Consider the following 17,251-nt stretch of genomic DNA (forward strand, 5'->3'; position numbering starts at 1 on the left):
AATGCAAATTAAGACAACTCTGAGATACACTACACATCTCTTAGAGTGGCAAAGGTGACAGGAAAAGATAATGATGAATGTTAAAGTGGATGTGAGAAAACTGGGACACTGATACATTGTTGGTGGAGTTGTGAACGGATCCAGCCATTCTGGAGAACAATTTGGAACTATGCTCAAAAAGTTATCAAACTGTGCATACCCTTTGACCCAGCAGTGCTACTACTGGGCTTATACCCCAAAGAGATTTTTAAAGGGAACTGTATTACAAGAATGTTTGTGGCAGCCCTTTTTGTAGTAAGAAGAAACTGGAAACTGAGTGGATGCCCATCAGTTGGAGAATGGCTGAATAAGTTATGGTATATGAATGTTATGGAACATTATTGTTCTGTAAGAAATGACCAGCAGGAGGATTTCAGAAAGGCCTGGAGAAACTTACATGAACTGATGCTGAGTGAAATGAGCAGGACCAGGAGATCATTATACATGTCACCAACAAGATTAAAGGATGATTAATTCTGACGGACATGGCTCTCTTCAACAATGAGATGGTTCAGTCCAGTTCCAATGGTCTTCTGATGAAAGAGAGCCATCTAGACTCAAAGAGAGGACTGTGGGAACTGAGTGTGGATCATAACATAATATTTTCACTCTTTTTGGTGTTGTTTGCATTTTGTTTTCTTTGTCATTTTTTTCCCTTTTTGATCTGATTTTTGTGTGTGTTTTAAAAAATATGTTTAACATATATTGGATTGTTTGCCATCTCGGGGGAAGGGTGGAAAAATTTGGAACACAAGATTTTGCAAGGGTCAATGTTAAAAAATTATCCATGCATATGTTTTGAAAATAAAAAACTTTAATAAAAAAAGTCAATTTTGCATATAATGCCAGAAGAATTTTTAATAAGTAGGGGAATATGAAATATACATAGTCCATCTTTTAAGTTTTTTCAAAAGTTTTCAGGCATGTGTAAGCTTTGTATAATGGTTGACATGAATTTGACCCAGAACAAAATATTATTTTGAAAAGACAATATAACTTCTTTGACCATGACATGGCATGAGTTAGATTGATTTTCTTCCATTGAGAATAGTCACCTCCCTGACCCACCCAAAAAAAAGAAAAGAAAAAAAAGAACAGAATCAGTAGGATAGTCTTGGATAGATGTTTGGAGATGCTGTCGGCCTCATTTATTCTCTATATGTATATGTCTAACTAACTTCATATTTTAAATTAGGAACCATAATTATTTGGAAGGAAAGAATGACCCCAAGATTTGGGGATATTGTTTTATAATTGTTGCACTTGCAATTTCTTTTCAGTAAATAACCTTTTGTAAAATAAACCTATTTGATATCAGTTGGTCGATTGATATTGGAAGGCACAGCATATGGGGGCCTTGTGAGGGGTCCCTTTCTTCCTCTGGAAGCTAGAGGGCACGTAGATAGAATGCAGGCCTAGAGTTAGGAAGAGTTATCTTAGTGAGTTCAAATTTGGCCTTAGACACATATTAGTTATGTGAACTTAGGCTGTCGCTGAACCCTACTTGCCTCAGTTACTCATTGAGCTGGAGAAGGAAATAGCAAACCACTCCAGTATCTTTGCCAAGAAAACCCTAAATGGAGTCACAAAGAGTCAAACATGACTGAAAACAACTGAACAATAACAATTTTCTTCCTCTAAGTTTTTCATATTGATTAGATACTTGGTTCCTTCTATAGCAATAAATATCAGAATTAAAGTCAACATTTTGGTTTATATGCTAACACTGTTTGTGATATAAGCTTTTGATGGTCCTAAGGAACACAAACATCCATATCCAAGAGATTGCCCTAGAAGGGATAATAGGGCTAGATATTGCAATTACCTGGTTGATTCCCCCTTATTTATTGATGAGGAAATAGAAACTGGGATTTGAATCCAAGTCTTGTGGCTTCAGATCCAGTGTCCTTTTACTATACCATGAAACTTCCTTCCCAGGTATCAGAGAAGGTTATAAATATAGTTAATTTCTGAAGGTTTTCTAGGAAGCAAGAGATTCCTTATAGTTGTATGTACGTCTAGCACCTAAATCAAAGAGATTCTCCCATCAGCACCTGGTCCTGCAGGCTAGAGAGGTAAAGTCATGCATAGAGATGGTGGAGGAGGAGGAGAAAGGGATGCAAGGTGGGAGAAATTAATTTAGTCCTGCGTGATTTTCAGAAAGAGACCAGGATGTGTGTCATAGGAAGTAACCTGATGATGGGGCCACTTGAAAAGGCCAAGGTGTTTGCTTAGCTCCAAGAGAAGTGCCTACAGTGGTCAATGAAAGGGGATGTCCCAATGACCCCATGAGTTTCCCCATTCAAGCATTTTGGTTTTATTACACTCCATTTTAAAAAGTAAAATTTTCATTGTAATATTGTAATTGCATATTGTTTTTCCTTCCAGGTTTTCTAGATATTGACCACAAAGGAAAAGAGTAAGAAAATTCCCTAAAGTGTATGTTGGCTATGTTTATTATGAGAATTCTATCACAAAGGTTACAAATGTTTAAATTTTTTAAACATAGTTTATTCAAAATAAGATAATCTGACTCAATTTTCCCTCCTCAGTTCTACAGAACACATCCCTCCATTCTCCAGAATTTTCAGAAAACAAAATTATATTGTACTCTGCTGTGGAAGAAAATAATCTTTCTCTCACTGTCTTAGAATTCTAGATCTAGGGATTCAAAGAAATAAGAGATGTTCTTTGGACTTTAGGCTTATCCTGCTTCCCCCCATTTTTTAGATGAGGAAACTGAGGTCCAGAGATTAATTTATTTGATAATGAGTGGTAGAGTCAGGTAATTCCAAAGTCAGTGTTCCAACATCTTCCTTCTCTTGCTTTAGAACTGTCTTGAACTATAGAGCTAAGAAAACATGAAGTCTCAGTATAAAATAATGACAAAGTACTTTTGAGATAGATCCCAGACCAGAAATTTCACTTGTTTAGGGACTTCCCAGTATAATGCAGATTAGTAACTTTCAGAGAGCTGATTGACAAGTTAAATGAATGAATACAGATAGGCAATTTCTCCACTTTGATTTGAGGTTTTTCTCTTTAAGGAATGAAAGAAAAGAAAAGCAATAGCTTGTTTTATGTATTCTGACACTGTGGACAATATAATTATTTTTAATGGTCATCAGACATTCAGGGGACTGTCTCTCTATATGTTCTTAGAGATAGATATGAATATAACCTGTGTGAAAGAGCTTTTGAGAAGCAATGGGAGTAATTATAATCCCTCCATCAAGGGCCAGTGTTTCCCTAGGGGCTAAGTCAACCTTAGGGAAAAGCTTCTAGGTAGCAGGCTGGAGAAGCCCTTCTGGGAGGCAGAAGATCAGGAAATGATAAACACTGATATGTCCAAAGGATCCAGGTGTGAGATGGAAGGGAAAGGAATCTTTTCTGCCTTCCATAAAAGAATCTGTTAAGAGAATTTGGTTCAGACTCCAAGAACTTCCTGTTCTAAGTCCTCATTGTAATTTTTCTTCTTTTTGACTGTGGAGAAAATTTACTTCCTTTCCTCAAAGTCAACTCCTGAAGCCTGGGTTGTTAGCCAGCAGACAGGTAACTGCAAGTTCTGGGCAGCAAGATATTTTAGGAAAGACTGTAGACTGAGGCATCCCCAGCCAGGCACTTAAGAACTTCTCTTGATTAGCCACCCTCCGCATCCGTGCTTCCTGATTGAAGACGGCTTATTAGCAGCCTTAAGGATCTCTGGTGGGAGAATCTCTTTGGTTTAGGAGCTTTTTTTTCCATCATGCCCTTCTCTTCTTCAATTCCTTCTCTACCCCCCAACTTTTTCAGCTTCCTTTTGTGTTTTGCCTTCCTCCACTAGCTTGCCCTCCTTGAGAGCAGACATTATTTTTATTTCTATTTGTAACCTCAGTACTTGGCAATAAATATTGATTGATTGGATTCTTGTTTGTTTGTCCAGAGCTATGATTTCATTGTTGTGAGAACTTGTTCCATCAAAGCAGGTCCACAAATCCTTTGTAAGTAATAGCTATAGAAGGTTGTCTGGATTACAAATTATGGTTATGTGGTTACAATTCTATTTTTGTGTCAAGGTAAGCTGTAAACTCAGGTTTCTTGCCTTTAAGTGTGGCTCTCCAGTCCACTAGGCTATGGGGCTTATCACTTCAGTGTATTGCAGAATGAAAAGCCAGTGTCCTAGTCAATTATGTTACTGAAACCCAAAAGATGTTTCCATTTTAGAGGGTCTAGGAATAAAATCAATAAACATTCTTCCATGTCCAGCATGTGCCAGGCATTATGCTAAGCTCTGAGATACAATGAAAGGCACAAAAATAAAACAGAATAATTCGTGTTCTCAAGAAGCTCACAGTTTAACAGACTGGGCAATAACATGCAAAACAAAGATTCATACAAGGTACATTAGAAATAAGCTCAAAGAGAAGGTTCAAGATTCAGGAGTTCAAGATTTAGTGGACTCAGGTTGACTTGCTCCAAGCAAACTTACCTGAGATTGAGAAAGGGACCTTTGTAGATATCTGACTCTACTTCATAACAACTTTTGAGATTGATAAGAAACAATTTTTAATCCGACTTCCCAACCTTCCAGGGAAAACCTGGGAGGGGCTTCTACTATATCCCATATATCAACAGCTTGTCAACTGAGGCAGAGTGAAAGGAAATAAAGTTTTCATGTTAGGAGGAATGCAAGTGAGTTATTAAACTTGCTCAATTTTTCTATTGGTCTATGAACTCATCAAAGTTATTATTCTCCAAAGTGGATAACTTTGGGCTGCTCATAACTTTGTTTCTACAGAGATTATTGAAAAATCACTGGAGGAATAATTGTATTTTTTTTATTTTTAAGTCAAGTTTTTTGCACTAAATGTTTGAGCAATTTCCTAGATGCAATCCAACCTTCTCTCTTACGTCTATTCAGTTTTGAGTTGAATTTTTGTCTCTCTGTGATGCCTTTTCTAGATCAGTGTATTGATATATTGGTTCAATGCACTGATAATTTTTTCATCCAACTTAGTTTTTCTTGTGTGGATGGTTAGGGTGATCAAATAATCATTGAGGAGATTCAGTGGTCTGGTCTTTATATTATCAGTGTGATATCATTTGCAGACAGTAATATTTGGAGGTCTTTACCATCCTTCTGCAATTCCTTATCCATCTGGATCTTGTGTAGGACAATCTCCAGAACAAGTGAATATTTTCCAGTATTGTATCTTCATCAAAATTTGTAACTGGAACATCATTAGATAGGCAGTCATCTCTGTGACTGCATATATGAGGGGATCTTATATGATCTTTTAAATATAAATGTGTTTAAAAGTATAGACACCTTGTTGGAAGAAAATGATTAAAGCTGCATTTTGCTCTGCTACACTAAATACTTTTTAAAATATCAATTAACAATAAACAAAATAGGTTCCTGTATTCCCAACACTTTCTAAGCAATGTTTGATGATAAAAATGTTCAATGTTAAAGAAAATGATTGAAAAAAAGTCTGTCAGTTTCCTTCTGTTTTCATCAAGGATACCCTTGATAAGTATATAGATCTTTCTCATGAAGAGTTTTGTGAAGATGACAAGTAGACATTTTATTCATAGTCCTTTATTGATATTATTGTGTTTGCCTTTGGGGAAGGTAATAATACTGTCATTGATTTTCTTTCTCTTCTTTTGCTATCATCTTCCCTTCGAGATATATTATAAAATGGCTTTAATCTTTTCAAATGTGTTATCAGCAGTACAAGTTTATTTGTATGTACATGGTACAGTCCAATTTTGATGAGGTATTGCTGTAGGGTTTCTGACATAAGAAAAAAGATTCAACTTTTCTCTAATCTATAAACATTAGACTTCTATCTGAATCTCTAAACGTCCATTTAACTTTGACAACTCCAAATTTTTTTTCTATTAGTCTGAGTTCAGTAGAATGTATTTCAGGTACTAGTAAGAAAATATTAAAATAGCAATCACATAAATAGAGAAAATAATTAGGAGGCATATTAACACAATTTAGCTTTACATAAAATTAATAAAAGTAATAATATTAATAAATAAAAAAACCAAATGAACTATTTCCCTGAGTCTCCATTATAGTTTGATCTCCAACCAACCTACAAGTGAGAAAATCAGGCTGAATAAGAAATTAGGCGAATAATAGTGTGTATAATAAAAAGAACTAGAAATGGGCCAGAACTCAGTCCCTTGCAAGTAATTCACTTTGCATTTATTTGGAAACTAGTCTCAAATCTCTGGTTGAGGAAACTTGACCCACTTCTGGGTTTGGTGTCAATAGTATCATAAAAGTTGCGTCTGAAAATCATCTTCCCTTTTAAAGTGAGACATTTCCCATTGAGCTTAGATTGGTGGAATTTATTAATGGGTTGAGTTCTTAGGTCACAATTACAGAGGGAATAAAGAGTAAATTATTTTTTAATGTAGGGCATGATTTTCCCAATGGTTTTGAGTAAGTAAATTCTGTCCTGACCTGAATGCCTGTGAGGAAAATTCTAGGCAGTTTCCTGTCCTTTTAGTGATCAGTCTCTTTGCTTGAGAAGTTGAGGTGTGGATGTGAAGATCCATCCATCCAGGTTCTCCCAGGTGGAGGTGCTCTTCTTCACACGGGCCCCCAGATAGGGAATGTAATTCTGATCAAACAAGGGGTTATGGATGGGACAGAAGCAGGCACAAGAGAGAACAAAAGGAAGGAGTGGGAAGGAAAGCCTTAGAAAATGGGATATTCCAAGCCTCCCCTGGATCCTGGATCCAGGAGAAATAAAAGAGACTTCAAGAGAAGAAATGTTGCCAAGTTGAAAAGCCCAGTGTGAGAGATGGATGTGAATTGGGTTTTATGGAACTAACAAAATATTTCAGTCTCTGTCTCCTCCACTTTTTACTAACTAGGGGCTCCATGGTCCTAGTTACCTAATATTGGTCCCCCCCCCACCATTCAGCAGCAGTGATTTTCCCTTTACCCAAGACAATTAAGTTGCCTCTCTTGCAAAATAATGTCAATCTTTCTTAGAGAAATCCTGTGACTAATCATCTTTGTCAGAATCTCTGGTTCTGGAATGGAAGGCTTAGGTGGCTGATGATTTGCTGATGAGCATTGACTACCAGCCATTCCTTGGGCCCTCAGCAGAGACTCTAGGGAAACCACCTAAACACAGAAGGTATAAAGGGAGGAGTTAAATATATAGAGACAGAGAGAGCGAGGGAGAGAGGAGAGAGAAGGAGATGGAAACAGAGAGAGAGGGGAGAGGGAAGAGAAAGAGGAGGGAGAGAGAGGAGAAAGAAAGAGAGAGGGGGGAAAGAGGAGAGAGAGAGGGGAGAGAGAAAGAGAGAGAGAAAGAGAGAGAGAGAGAAGAGAGAGAGAGAGAGAGAGAGAGAGAGAGAGAGAGAGAGAGAGAGAGAGAAGGAGATGGAAACAGAGGCGGGAGAGGGAAGAGAAAAAGAGGGGACAAAGAGGAGAAAGAAAAAAAAGAGAGAGAGAGAGAGAGAGAGATGGAGACAGAGAGGGAGGGAGAGGGAAGAGAAAAAGAGGGGACAAAGAGGAGAAAGAAAGAGAGAGAGGGGAAAGAGGAGAGAGGGAGGGGAGAGAGAAAAAGAGAGAGGAGAGAGAGGAGAGAGGAGAGAGAGAGAGAGAGAGAGAGAGAGAGAGAGAGAGAGAGAGAGAGAGAGACTGACTTAATCTCTTCCTATCCCCCTAGGAGAAGCAGCTATTGCTTTCCATGGTCTATGCTCTGAAGCCTTTATCAAATTCACATCTCATGGACTCTGTGCACCTACTCCCAGACTCAGAATAGGAGATAATGAGATGATGTAGCACTCACTTATCCCACAGCCTGGGTAATTCCAGACTTTCTCAGATATCTCTTGAACAAGCCACCTTATTCTTTCCATCTTCTTTCTTTCATCCCAATAACTGTCAATAAAATTTTTTAAAAATTTCATTGTTGGGGGCAGGTAGGTGGCGCAGTAGATAGAGCCTTGAAATCAAGAGGATCTGAGTTCAAATCTGGTCTCAGACATTTAGCACTTCCTAGCTGTGTGACCCTGGGCAAGTCACATAACCCCAATTGCCTCAGCAAGAAAAAAAAAGTCATTGTTTAATAGTTAATGTTTATTTCGTTCCTGCTGTGTACCAGGCATGCCGATTGTTTTACAATTATTTTCTCCTTTGATCCTCACAAGAAGCCTGGGAGGTAACTGCTACCATTTATCCCCATTTTACAGAGAAAGAAAATGAGACAAACAGAATGATTAAGTGATTTGACCAAAGCAGCACAGCTACAAGATGTCTGGGGCCATATTTGCATTGCTGATCTGGTGCCTGCTTAACATGGGGGCTAATTAGCCATTTCTTTATCCCTTAAGGATATTTCTGAGTCAGCAATGCCAGGGAAATAGTTTTGTTTTGGGGAGAAAAAAAAAGGAGTTGAAACTAGGAGAAGAGAATAGGATGGCTGTAGGGTTGAGACTGGGAGAAAGAAAAAAGAGAAATGGGGCAATAGGACAATTAGAAAGGCTTGTGCTATCCCTTCGTGTTATATATGGGGAAACTGAGCCCCACAGAATTAAAGAGTCAGCACTATGTGACTTAACTGAGTCCATATGGGCAGTTGGTAACATGCCAGGATTTGAACCTGGATCTTTAGACCCTGGGTTCAGCTCTCTGAATACAGGGATGGGTCTAATAGCAATTGTTTACATTTACTTACTTAACCAAGTTAAGCAACTTGGTTCCTCCCTGCCGCTATGTAATCATGTGATATAAGTAACATTATTCATTTAGACATATGTATACATACATATACATATGTTTTATATTACTTTTGGGGGGATTTCATATGTTTAATTTTGAAGCAAACTCTTTTTGCCTATATACAACTATATCAACTCCACAACGTAGTCTTGGAGAACCACATGGACTATTGATGGGTCACTCAGCCAGTAGGTATCAGAGTCTTTATTTGATTCAAACCTTTTTGATCCAGAGACTGATACTCATAATATTCCCATTTTAAAGACAAGGAAACTGAGTATCCAAGAACTTGATTCTGTGCCAGGTGATTGGGAGCCAGGACTCTACCTGACCACATCTGACTCCAAGACTGACTCCAGGCCAGTCATCCACTAGACTTTGATTTCTTGTTATCCATCTCACTGGGAGGAATGAGCCCAGGATCCTTCTTTATTCTGCTTACTTTCCTCATTAGACTTCATGGTTGATGCTTCATTCCTTTCTGCTAAAGGGGAGATCTAGCTTGCTGTAAATAGCTTAAAATCAGCTCTCTCTCATCCCTCATCCTTTCCTAAAAATCCTCTACCCCCTTTCCCATTTAAGGAGACGTATTAATTTTTGAAGCTGTTTGTTCCTTTGCCTCCTCTACCACGGCAAGCCACCACCCCTCCCACAAATTTAATTGTCGAACTGCTGGGGTCAGGGGAATGTGCCCACGGGATCTGAGGCATTTTAAATAGGTGGAGTGATGTATGGGAGCCATCCAGCACAGACAGGCTGTTCTGAAGACCTAAACTGCCAGCTCCATCTTCCTCAAGCACAAAAAAACCCACTTATTTCCCCCCTCAATGAAGACTTTTTATAATAGCAATAAGACAACTCTGGGGAAGATCATCTAATATTAACTCCGGGGAGTAATCATCTAATCCCATTCTGGGGGTGATTTGAGGCGCTCATCTGGACCAAATGTCTCCCCACACCCCAGGAGCGTTTTTATAGCATGGCAGCAGTACCCCATTGAGCCTTATTGCTTAATTAAAAACAAATTCCCAAGTAATTTATTTTTTAATTTTTAATTTTCTTTCTTTCTTTTTTCTTTCTTTCTCTTTTCCTTTTGGCTTTCCTATTAAAAAATAAAAAAGCCATGCATGGGGTGGGTGAGACATGCATTAAAGGAGGGTGAGGAAGTCGAGATTTATGGGCCAGGACTCGATTGGTTGCCTTACCGCTTGGGGTTGATGTTAAATGGAAAACCATTTCGCATGATTTTGTGCACTGCTGTGTTTTTAGAGGGGGATAAATATGGAAGGGAGGAAATGTCAGGGCGGGAAGCCTGGTTTTTATTAAATGATGTGATCTTTGGTCCCCTAACCTGGGGATTTATGGTTTTCCCTCTGAGCTGGGGGACAGACTCTCCAAAATGCCATTTCCCTAATTGGGTCCTTAAATCCTATCTCTGAGCACCTGTGAAAGGGCTTTTGCAGAGGGTACAGCACCAGCCCTAGGGCAGCATGCTCCTGATTTCACACAGTTCCTCACACAGAACTCACTCTCACATCTGTGTCTTTTCTCCAAGCCTCCTGACTAGAGCCAAACGTTCCCTCTGACCCTTCAGAGTCCCCTAACCCAGCCCTTCTTCTTTGGGTTTCCTATCTCGGAGGTCCCCCCTCTCCCAGTAGCCTTTTCGTTGGCTTATCTGTCCACACATAAATATAATTGGAACTTCCCCTCAACCTTCCAGAGATGCTCTGCCAAGCCAGCTGTTTCATAATAGCAGCTTCTGCACATAGCTTTTACTATCTTCTTCTCCCTTCTCCTCTTCTCTGAGATTCAGCCAAACTGACTTGCTGTTGCTCATGCTCAACAGTTCATCTCTGATCCCTGTGCCTTTGAACAGGCTGCATCTGTAACAAGCTATCTGCACGTCATACCTGCAATGCATTCCCTCCTCCCCGCTACCTGGTGGACTCCTAGCATCCTTCAAAGCCCAGCTCAAATGCCCGCCACCTCCATGAAGCCTTTCCTGATTGTCACAGTAGCTAATGCTCTTCTCCTGCCCACCCTTATACATTATAACATATATATATGATATATAAATTAGATATATAATTAGATATAAATAATATATTTATTTTGCATATGTCATGCACCCTCTGGGTTATTTCCCCAACTTGGCACTTGCAGATTGGGTCCCCAGAGGGTAACTTATTATTCACAGTTTATTTTGTAGGTCCATACTCACAAAATCTATGAGCCCCAAGCACTGCGTTTAACTTTAATAGTAAATCAATAGACAAAGGAAAGATATTTACTAAGATTGCAGAATAAAAAAGTAACTTTAAAAATATTCCTCTCCAAAAATCTGGGGTGTACTCTCCCACAAATACACACAGGTTCTGTGGAAAAAGAGTGTCTAAATACGATCATATATATGTATGTGTGTGAGTATGTGCAGACAGAGGGAGAGGGTACATCCCAACTGCAAGGAATCCCCATGGGAGTATATGGAGGCAACTCCTGCCTCCCACATGGGAGGGTCTCGTTCCTCTTATTGCTCCTAACACTTCTCACCGCTTGCAGCTTCTTTGTTGTTCAGGATGCTCAGCCGAGCTCACGGACAGGCTTTTCTCTGAAGCTTCACCCCTCCCTGCCAGGGCTCCCTCTTTCTTGAACCCCTAGCTGGCCATCTTGTCAGCTACCAGCGGTCATTCTCCTTGGAGCTGACCCCTCTGAGTCAGTCTGTTCTGAGTCCAGTGTGACAAGGGAATTCTAAGTGGGGGAACTCCCCTCCCTGCCCTTCCATAGTTGCCTAAGAAAGGAAGAAGAGCATCCCCTCTGCAGAGCTGGGCTCTTTCTCCAAAGCTGGTTCTCCTCCAGATTGCCAGGAGTTGGACACTTTGAAGCTGCTTCCTCTCCGGTCTAGAGACAGAGCTGGTGGGTTAGCTTTTTAAACTCCATCTTGTTTGGCTACCCTTGGTCACTCAATAGCTGGCAGGTCTCCAGTTCCAAGCAAGAGAACTGTATAGTTCAGAAACTCGGAGGCAGGATTCAGTCTTTGTATTTTGTTCAACACATTAACATCTCTGTAAACTGCCCTTTTTTGATTTTTTCAACTGGGCTGAGGGTAGAAATAATTGATGTGTTGGCCAATATTCACCATGTACAAGATACTTTTGTGTATACACACACACACACACACACACACACACACACGCTTATAAATGTGTGTATATATCATTATGCACATACGTGTATATAAAAATATACTATACTAATCATATAACTTCTTGATTATACATACACACATACACATCATACACATGTTATATATATTTCCTCTGACAGATGTAAGCCCCCTGAAGGCAGGGTTTGCTTTTCTGTTTGCATCTTCAGTGCTTACCATAGTTCCCAGCACATTTGATAAATCTGATAAATTTTTGTTAATTAATTGATTTCCTCTCCCAATCAGGGTTGTGTTTAAGAACTATAAGAAAGAAGTTAGTTTGGCACTGTACACAAGGCATTTTAGTCTATATTTGGATGTTTAATCAAAGTGAATTGTTAATTTCACAGAGTAGGTCCTTAGTATGAAAGATTCCTGTTAAGGGTGCCTCACCTTCCTTATAACCAACTCTTCAGAGTGGTTCCCTTCTCTTCCTTGATCTGTTTATCACTGCCTCTCTTTGGTTTGGTACGAATGGACCAATTGAAATTCAATAATAACACCTTAAATGTATAGTGTAGTATATTAAATAGCATGTTGTTTTTGGCTAGGAAGATCTGAGCAAGTTGTTTCATTTGCCTTAGTTTCCTGATCTGTATAATGAGAATAATATTCCTTAAAGTATTTACTTCACAGGGGAATTTATTTACAATAGTCATTTTGTCTAATGTCATAGATTTATAGTTAGAAGAGACTTTTGGGATCACTAGATTAATTCATGTATTTCAAATATATATATATATATACAACCAAAAAACCCAAGGCTTGAGGACATGAACTAATTTGCTCAGGGTCATGTAACTGGTAAGAGTTGGAGTCAGGACTTAGCACTTCCCATGTCATTTCATTTAAACCTCAAGACAGCTCTGGGAGACAAGTGTGATTAATATCTGAATTTTATAGATAAAGAAACTAAGACTGAGAAAAGTTAAGTGACTTGTAGGGTGTGTACAAATGGTGTGAAGGCTGCTTTCCACCTTTGGTGTCCACCTGATCCACCTGACCCTCTCACCTGTGGCTCCAAGAAGCACAGCCACAGCCTAGTAAACCATTTCAGCAGACCAGCTGAACCAGGTCAAGGTAACCCAAGGGTCTCAGACCCTATAGGTGAGTTGGGGAGGGTGTCTACCCCCAACATGTATAGTCTTCCCCTGCTGAAATGGGTGAATGAGAAGATTTTGTTCCATTGACCATGAAGGCAGGTAAAGCAAGGGTTGTGGAGCGCTTAGACCTTGGTTAGACACTGAAGATGTCAAAATCATCCCCCTACATCTTGAGCCATCATCGGTTATCCTGACTCTGTCCAGACACTGGACAGTACTGGCTTTAGAAGTGAGAGTGTGGCCAGAGACTTCGTGTGACTCTGCTTCACTTAAATCCACTTTACATAGAAACTGAATCAAAAAAGAGATGTGCTGGAGTCAGCTCTAACTGTGTTTCTGATCGTTAACGTGAGTATTTACTTCTCTGAAGACTACAGCCCTAATAATCAAGGCTTGATTTATTGTTTCATTTACTGCCTAGACTTAAGAAAATGATAGAGAGAATGCTAATAATAAAGACAAACTTAAAAGCATGTTCATATTTTTAAAAATTCCTGGACAACCTGATTGTTAAATATTTACCATCACACCCTTGTACTAGTATTCCTCTATAAACATTGTTTGAACCCAGCAGGAGAGCAGTCATAGGTTCAGAGAATAAAGTCAAAACCTGTTAGGGACATTTCTCTCTGAGAATTGCCATGTATGCCATGTAGGCTGGTAGGGCGGGTCCAGGAGGTAAAAAGTGGGGCTTGGCCTTTGAGGCAGGAGGTTGTGGTAACTAATCCACATGACACACCAGGATTTTTAGATAAGGGTCAGACTCTGATATGCTGGGTGCAGCATATAGAGCAAGGCAAGCCTTGGGCCAATAAATATGTTAAAGGAAAGCCATTTAAAGGGCTACTTGACACCAGAGCTGATAGGTCTGTTATCTCACAGCTCTTCTGTCCCCTTCATGGCAGGTTTGTGCAGATGCTATGATGGTTAATAGGGGAGGAGAAGCACAGCAGGGATGGATTGCAGCAGAAGACCTGCCCTGGCAGTTTGTAGACAAACAGGGAATATCAGACCCTTGGTGGTCACAGGTCTCAGATACAATCTATGGGCCAGGGACATATTGAAGGCTTGTGGGACCTCAGTTTATATACCAGCACCACAGGATTTTTTATTGGGAGTCATTGGGTGTTTGGGTATCACCTTTCATATCACACCCACACCATTAAATCTAATAACCAGTTTGGGTACCCCAATGGCTCCTCCCAGTAGAAAAAGCCCTAGTGAGTCCATGGTATACTAAAGGTCACCCTTGTTAAACAGAAAGGGGGAGGAAGCAGACAGAATCCCTGGTGGCCCACACAGATGCACGTGGATAAGATCTTATATACTTACAATTTTTTGTGCCTGGATAGGGATACAGGTCTCTTCCCAGGAATGATACATTTGGCACAATCTTATAGACAAGACAGAAAACTAGACCCCATGAAAACAGGGCTTCAAGTGCTGGAGAACATTCAAAGGTCCTTTGGAAGAAAGAGGAAGGACACTGGCAAGGTCCAACCTTAGTACTAGAGTGGGCTGGGATATTTATATCTTGCAGGTCCTTATGGGGAAGGCCACTGGATTCCAGAAAGAAGAACAAGGAGAGGTGATTCTTCCAGACTGTGAATCATGAAATGCCATCCACTTGGTCAATCTGAAATCACCTTAGACCTGATCCTGACACTCAGTACCGCATGCTGCTGCTGCCGCCTACAACTCACTCATCTCTCCTCCTCAGTCTGAACCCATTGGGCAGGGCCACCTCTATGCTCCTTGTCAGCCTGAAGCAGTTCCAGAAGATGAGATCTTCGACCCTTTGCCACAGATGGGTCTGGGTCTGGACTGCTTGAGGTGGCCCCTTATAGAAAAAATAAAGATCAAGGATTTTCCCTTATCCTGACTCTGGCTGATTTTAATATATTCTGGGTGTCAAAGGCAGTCATCACAATTACCAAAAAAGAAAGGCTATTTTGCACCTCAAGATCGGCTCGTCTTCATGTGTATCCGGGATATCCCAAAGACTGGGATGTATGGCCCTGGCAGTCTAGGATAATGTACACTGATAGTCTGGCACATTCACCAGACTGGAGGTCTGGTTTTCCTGGGCTAGTAATAATAATGATGTAGAATCAACATCAACAACAATAATTGGCATTTATATCATGCTTTAAGGTTTATAAAGTATTTACATTCATTATCTTAATGGCTAATAAGTGTCTGAAGTGCGATTTGCACTCAGGACTTTCTAATTTCCTTTGGGTTCAGGCCCAGCTTTAGGTCCTGAGTGTATTTATTATACATGATACTTAGATGCCTTCACAACCTTATGCTGGAACTTTTGATTCCAACTCCTATGCTCTATCACATTGCCTTTCTTAATTCTAGAATTCAGAATATGATTCTTCTCCAAGGCTGATTGAGCTTTCTGGTTCTGTATCTGGGTGCTCCCTCTCCTTTATTTCAGTCACACATCTGGGCTTAGAAGGTTTTTTGGTTCAAAACTGTAATTCACTGAAATTTCTTCCACTCACAGTAAACAATTCATTTGTACACTTGTACATTAGCATCTGAGTAAACTGAGTTATTTTAGGCCATGAGAGAACTAGAGATCTGTCAGAGTCACCTAGCCAGCACCTGTCAGAAGTAAAACTTAGATCTAGGTCTTCTTGACTCTAAATTGGGTTCACATTCACTGCCTTCCTTCTGTTTACTCATTTCTTCTCACACACTATTACCAAAATAAAAACTTCAAGTTATCACACCAAGTCAGATTTACCACATCCTATTAGATCTACTGTGATCATAATTCAGATCTACTGGCAACTCTATTCAAGCCACAACTATATTTTCCCTTGGATCTTTATAAAGAAAACAACTATTTACAGAACTAGCATTTGTAAGATTTAGATAACTAAAAACTTCTGAAAGATTTGAACCAGCAATCAAACTGAAGGCTTAGCAAGCTCTGGAAACTCTCCTTACCAGCTAATATTTTTCTATAGTAGTTCAGTGGACCATAATTTTCCCCTAAAGCCTAAGAATCTTGTAGCTTTTTTCAGCCCCCAAATGAATGCTACCTTTGCTCATCTACTTCTAAAGACTAGAGGTTGGCCCAGCAGGACCTCTGAATAAAATTGATTTCTCCAGAACTTAAATCTGAGGCTCCTTTAGCTAGTCAGGAATCGGCTTGATGTAGATGGATTTAAATGCTCTAAAAATACTTTTGCATTTAATCTTAACCATGACATAATAGTCATATTCTAACCCCAAGTGAAATAATCCAAGAACTCAGGATTCAGTGTCATAAGGGGTAATCCCATGATTTAGAATCACCTTCCAAAAACGCCAAATGGACACTTTTCATGGCATAAGCAGGGAGTAGCCTCAAAAGATCTTCGGGAACAAGCCATTAATTGCCAATTAAAGATATGAGAAAGTAGTATTCAAAAGAAAGGGAAAGAAGACTGCCATGATTAAACAAAGTCTTACTCAGCAGCTCTTAGTAAGACATAACTGGTCTTTCATAATAACAGCTGATTTTTATATAAGATTTTAAGGTTTGCAAAGTAGTCTGGCTTTGTAAGATATATATTCAAATACTACCTTGGATGCATCCTGACTGTGTGACCCTAGGTATAGAACTTAAACTTTTAATATCCTAGTCAACACTCTTGGTGGAGTCTGAAAATTATTATTATTATTACAGTTTCAATGTAACTGCTCCCCTTTGTAATGCTACATATATTTTTTTTTGTGCATGTAAAAGGGGAGAAGGGATTCAGGACACAAGAAATTGCCAATCTGCATTGGTCGAGGGAGTTTCTCTATCAGGAGTTATCACTATCCTATTTTACAGATTATGAGAGAGGTTGTGACTTGTTTATGATCAGGGAACAAATAAAAATCAGGGGTGAGATTGGAATCCAGCTTTCCTTTGACTCCACGCTTATCTGAATTTCTAAGAGGTGGAACCAGGAGTTACCAGTAAGAACATTACTTCCAGCAAGTGTGAAGTGTGAGGAACTTTTTCAGTGACCTATTGAGACTACATATGTTGGTGTTTTTGTGGTGTTGAGTAACTGCCATTAATGCACAAAGTATAGGCTGATTTGGAAGAGAAGTTGAAGGGGCTGGATGAATACTTCTCTATTCTCCAGGTTATTAGGAAGAATGAAGTGTTTCTTG

At 39.6% G+C, this 17,251-nt stretch overlaps 1 long non-coding RNA gene across 7 annotated transcripts in view; it reads left to right on the forward strand.

Annotated features, from left to right (window-relative positions):
* The window catches only part of LOC127550663 (uncharacterized), a 79,193-nt gene extending 64,232 nt beyond the window's left edge, over positions 1-14,961 (forward strand). For all 7 annotated transcript variants that reach the window (XR_007950910.1, XR_007950913.1, XR_007950911.1 and 4 more), the window contains exon 4: positions 14,625-14,961. This is a non-coding gene — a long non-coding RNA (uncharacterized LOC127550663). The remainder of the gene's footprint in view (positions 1-14,624) is intronic.
* The last annotated feature ends 2,290 nt before the right edge of the window (positions 14,962-17,251 follow it).

The sequence above is a fragment of the Antechinus flavipes genome, chromosome 2, assembly GCF_016432865.1.
Source record: "Antechinus flavipes isolate AdamAnt ecotype Samford, QLD, Australia chromosome 2, AdamAnt_v2, whole genome shotgun sequence".
Classification (NCBI taxonomy): Eukaryota; Metazoa; Chordata; class Mammalia; order Dasyuromorphia; family Dasyuridae; genus Antechinus; species Antechinus flavipes.